This window comes from Borostomias antarcticus (assembly GCF_949987555.1).
Source record: "Borostomias antarcticus genome assembly, chromosome: 5".
Lineage (NCBI taxonomy): Eukaryota > Metazoa > Chordata > Actinopteri > Stomiiformes > Stomiidae > Borostomias > Borostomias antarcticus.
The window spans coordinates 24,533,297-24,539,212 of record NC_140238.1 but is presented as its reverse complement, the minus strand read 5'-3'; positions in this window follow the sequence as shown (position 1 = coordinate 24,539,212).

Here is a 5,916-nt window from a genome sequence, read left to right as displayed (position 1 = left end):
CCTCTTGTCTCCTTCCTCTCCTCCTGTCTCCTCTCCTCACCTCCTATCTTATCTCCTCACCTCCTGTCTCCTCTCCTCACCTCCTGTCTCCTCTCCTCACCTCCTATCTTATCTCCTCACCTCCTGTATCCTCTTCTCCTGTCCAATTTCATCCCGTTTTCTTAGCTCTGAAATCTGAGGAAAGGTCGCTTCATAATGATTTCATAGTGGCGTTTCAAATTGCCACTTCAGCTAAATTACAGTTTTGTAGCAGCAGTTTTTGGTGCTCGTTGGAGGGAGGATGAAGGCATATTTTTCTATCCATTTATCTTTGAGTATCTATCTATCTATCTATCTATCTATCTATCTATCTATCTATCTATCTATCTATCTATCTATCTATCTATCTATCTATCTATCTATCTATCTATCTATCTATCTATCAGCCTGGAAGCCAGACTTACACACAAAAATATGTTTTTGCAATATACTCTGGACTTCCAGCTGCCCAGAATGATGTCCAGAAATTACAAAATAACATGTCAATCAGGGACTGCATTTTAACTGCTGTTCTGCCCCCCCAGGGAGAACGCAGCCCCTGATTGGTTCCTGTAGTTGATGTGTGAAAATGAAATACAGGCCGCTGCTGGCAAAACAGTCTCTTGAAGCAAGAACTGGTAACGTTAACGTTAGTAGAATAAACACAGCAGTATTGCAGAAATAGACTCAATAACAACAATTAAAGAAGAGTTTCTCGGAAGAAAAGACGTTTTCGCCATTCTTCTGACTGGACTTAAAACGTTTTGTTATGCTGGCTGAAGGAGTACTAAAAGCAAGTACAGTACTTCCGCCCTCTGAAATCCTTCTGTGCGGCTGGGAGTCTAGACTGCATCGTAAAAATCACGTTTTTTTTTGTTGCAAGGAAGTCTAGCTTCCAGCCCCCCTGCCCCACACACACCTTCTGTGAAACGCATTGTGTTGCCTCTGTGTATGAAATAGGCTATCTAAATAAAGTTTGATTGATTGATGTGCTTATTATATTTACTAGCCTTCTACTAACGGTTTCTTCTAACCACTGCTCACCAGGGAACCTGGGATGATCCCTACCAGGATTCACAGTCACCAACTGATCCCAACCACGATTCACAGTCATCAACCGCCGGCAGGTTCAACCATGCAAATCAGCCACACACACACACACACACACACACACACACACACACACAAACGTCGCCGTTGACATGACCTCATTTTTCTCTGTTCATGACCCACATGAAGCAGCCCCTTGCAGTCTACGACTCTGGCACTACTGTTGGAAAGCATCACTATCAAATAAACACACGGTCCAAACACATATATCTGTTTACAAAACTGGATTGGAAACTAGGTTACAGGAGTCATGGTGTAATGTCCTGGCATTGACTGCCTCTGGGCATGGAGTCAAGAATACAGTGGGAAACAGGAATGAAATGTGTGAGGCTGGGGAACAGCACCCACACCCCTCCCCACCCTGGGCAGAGAGAGGGAAGAGAGGGATAGAGAGAGAGGAAGAGGGAGGGGCCGGGGGGGTTGTGTGTACAGTACCTACAGTATCAAATGTTCTCTCAGAGCAGTTGTGCAACAGCCTGAAACTGGTCCAAAGCGGTTGGCTGGGGTGAATAGAGCTGTGCCAGGGGCAGGGAGTGGCCTGACAGTGGGCCCATATGGGTCTCCTCCCTCCTGGCAGATCTGCATGACTCCCTCCCTGCCTGTCTGCCTCACCCTACCACACTGCCCCCCCCCTCCTCCCTCCCTCCCTCCCTCCCTACCTGCCTGTCTGCCTCACCCTACCCACACTGCCCCCCTCCTCCCTCCCTCCCTCCCTACCTGCCTGCTTCTTAATGGCTCCCCCTCCCTCCATCCCTCCCTCCCTCCCTCCCTCCCTCCCTCTCTCCCTTCCTGGCTGCCTCCCTCCCTCCCTCTCTCCCTTCCTAGCTGCCTCCCTCCCTCTCTCCCTTCCTGGCTGCTTCCCTCTTTCAGTCCCTCTTCTCGCTCCGCAACCCTGACTAACCCTAACGCTGCAGCCCTGACCTCCTAGGCTGGTACGACCATCCCGTTCTCGCGAGCTCAAATTCTCTTTCACTAATGCAGAACGGTCTGGCCTTCGCCTCCTCCAGAGCGATTATGCCAAAATCCAGACCATACCGGGCCAATCAGAGACTGCGTTTTAACTGCTGTCCCGCCCCACAGTGGAAAGCAGCCCCTGATTGGTTCGTGTCCCTGCCGCTCGCTAAACAAACATGGCGGCTCCCGAAGCAACGAGTGTTAACGTTAGAAGAATAAACACAGCTATAAGTGCATTTATTGCAGAAATAGACTTAATCACAACACTTAAACAAGAACAAGAGTATGCACTAGCGGAGTTTCTCGGTGGAAAATAATTGCCGTTCATCCGACTGGATTTGCTGAACGCTCATTGGCTGAAGGTGTTTGTCTGTCAAGGCAAGTACCCCCTCCCACATAATCGTTCTCTATGGGGCGAAGGCCAGACCGATATTGCGGAGCGAAGCAGTGAGCTCGCTAGATCGGGATGGTCATACCAGGCTACTGACCTCCATGCAGTGCACCACCCCAGACCAGTGGGTTCACTTATACAGTACAGCAGGTGTAGAGAGGGAGGGAGAGAAGGGGGTGGTGGGGGTGTAGTCCACGGTGTGATCATACTCTAGAGGTAGATATGAGGAAAACGCAGGTGACCTTCCATTAATGGACAGGCTGGCTTCCGTCCAGTTGACTGACAAGGCCAGCGTAGGATTACTCATTACGCAGTGTGTGTGTGTGTATGTGTGTCTGTGGGTATGTGGGTAGCTGGATGGGCATTTTGTTCACACCATAGCTCGAAAACAAATAACCAAACTTTCTAATGTCACAGACGCCGTCACTTTCGTTGCACAGCTCTGATTGGATAGCTAGATAGAAGGCACATTTGTTGCCATGGATATGCTTTGGCTTCCTTGTTTTGTTTTTTTCGATTAGTGGACCTAAAATAATTAAAGTGCATTTCTTGGTCCATCTTTCGCATCTGTCGAATATGCAGGTACTCCCCTTGAATTTCTCTTGTTCTGTTGAGTGGATGCACCAACCAACTTCTCTTTCTTTTCCTCCTCTATAATCACCGGCACCAGTACAGCGGCCATCATTCGCGCAATGTAAACATGTAATCTATCCAGGACGTTAAACAGGAAACCCCCTCTATATGACTTAACGGACTATGACGACCAACTACGGGGGAATACTATTTTGCATTGGAAAGTGCAGTGAAAAAAAGCAAAGCAAGTAAAGTTGAATCAAGTTGACCCAGTACCATGCTATGGAAAAACGCCATATAAGACGTAAGTTGGCATCTCGCCCAAGTGCAGTCTAGTTTCTAATATTGCCAGCACAGAGATCTGTAGCAGGGCCGAACTATTAGTCTCTGCTGGGATACCGCTCTCTCTCCTCTCTCTCTCCCACTCTTGATTATGTAACCACAGCTCTTGATGAGAAAGTAGGTCAAAACTTATCAGAGAGAGAGAGAGAGAATATGGGAGAATGAGGGTGAGGGATAGACAACCTACTAGCCAAAACTCTTCCTGTGGAAGATTCAGACTAAGATTCAGATCAGTTTGTTGCCATGGCCGACCGAAAGTCCTTCTCCATGGTTTCTCCAAACTCCTCCCACACCCACTACTTTGCCTTAGTCACGGCCGAGGCCGCAATCCTCCGGGACCGTTGATACCCTGCAACTGCCTCTGGAGTCTCCCGGGCTAACATGTGAGGCAGACACCTTCTCGTGGTGCCCCCCGTCAGTAGCTGCGATTAACCACCGTACGCAAAGCAAAGAATGCCAACTGAGGGCCACCACCTGGGCTGGTGTTCGGCTGCCACAGGCAGGGAGAGCAGCCGGCGGAGCTTGCTGGCAGCCGGCTCCCAACCCAGAATTCTGCAGCTGAACTCCGAAGGGCTCACCCCCAGTAAAATCGACGTCATTGAGCACCTGGCCTGCACCACCAAGGGCCTCGTCATCCTCCTCCAGGAGACCCACTGCGTAACAGCAGATAAGCTAGTTCTTCCAAATTTTGCTCTAGCTGGGTCTACCCTAAGCAGGATGCATGACCTCACTACGTTCGTCCATCAAAGGTTGAACTGGACTCTCGTCGACCAATCCCTGACTGGCTCGGAGATTGAGTGGTTGTGCGTGGAAGTTGGCGGCTTTAAAATCGTCAACGTCTACAAGCCACCACCCTCGCGAATCACACCAGTGCATCTCCCAGTCTTCTCTCACCCCTGCCTCTATGCTGGCGACTTCAACTGCCAGCAAGAGGACTGGGGGTACAGCACCAATACATCCGACAGAGAATAACTGGCTGCTTGGGCAGCTATCAACACCTGGCCCTGTTGTACGATCCAAAGGGCGCAGCCAGCTTTGTCTCAGGTCGCTGGAAAAATGGGACAAATCCTGGCATTCGAATCCAAAACTTGGCATTCGCGAGCGTCGGCGTTGATAACCGTTTCCCTGATAGAAGCGTGCTAGGAAAGTTCCCGCAAAGACTGCAAATCGTCACGTCTCGTGGCAAAAGAGGTGTCTGACCTCTGGAAGGCCACAACTCCTAGCGGCTGTAATATCGCTGCTGCCCTCCAGCATGTAAAGCCAGGGAAAGCTCCGGGGCCTGATTCTATCTGCCCGGAGCTTATACTCCATGCCGTGCCTGCCTTGAAGTCCTGGTTAAGAACGTTCCTCTCTTCCTGCTTGTGCCAACTCAAGATCCCCAAAATCTGTAGAAGAGCCCTAGTTGTTGCGATCCCTAAGCAAAACAAGCCGGAAGGGGACCCCAAGAGTTACCGCCCCATCTCTCTGTTATGTATCCCCTTCAACATCCTCGAGCATCTCATCTACGCCCGCGTTGAACCAATTATCCAATCAGGACAGGCACATGGTCAGGATGATCATGGAGCTTGTCCGAAACCGCAGCTTCACCCTCACCACCAGTAGTGGACAGCGAAGCAGGTTGCAACACCCCAAGGATCTGTCCTGGCCCCGCTCCTTTATAACATCTACACCAATGACCTGCCGACCACAGTCTCCAGGAAGTATGCCTATGCAAACGACCTTGTGCTGGTGTACTCAGCTGGAGACTGGCGGGCTGTGGAGGAGACACTGAGCCAGGACATGGCAAAGACAGAGGCAAAGACGGTGTCGGCGGCCTTCCACCTTAACAACAAGGAAGCCAAACGTGAGCTCCGAGTGCACACCGACGGAACACTCCTGCCATACAGCGCTGAACCAACCTATCTCGGCGTGACATTGGACAGGTTGCTCATGTTCCGCCGACACCTCGAGTCACTGCGCAAGAAGTTAACAGCTTGTGTGGTGTTTATGAGGCGACTGGTCCCATCAGGCTGGGGTGCCAGCACAAAAACACTGTGTATGGGAGCCCTAGCCCTGGTCTACTCGACCAGTGAATATTGTGCACTGGTCTGGTGTCACAGCGCTCAAACCCCGCCTCATTGACCTGCCTACCAACGAAGCCTTGCCCATCATGACAGGATGCCTGCATTCCACTCCTGTTGACAACCTTCTCATCCTCGCAGGTAACGAGCCCGCTGGCCTCCACCGCACAGGAACCACAGCACGTCTCGCCTGCTGGGCCGTGGAGCTTAGCCACCTGCTCTATGACAGACTCACTGCAACAGCAGAGCCTCCCCGGCGTCTCAATTCTAGACACCCTTTTGTGCCTGCTGCACGGGATCTCCTTCAGCAATACAGAGATCTTAACATCAGAGAGGCAGGATGGGCGGACCACATCTGGCCTGCGGAGTGGGAGGCAAACACCTCCAGATTACATGATTTCATCCCGACCACCGGTCCTTCTCCTCCTGGGATGGACTTCGGTCTAAGGTGTTCTGGTGCCAGGTATA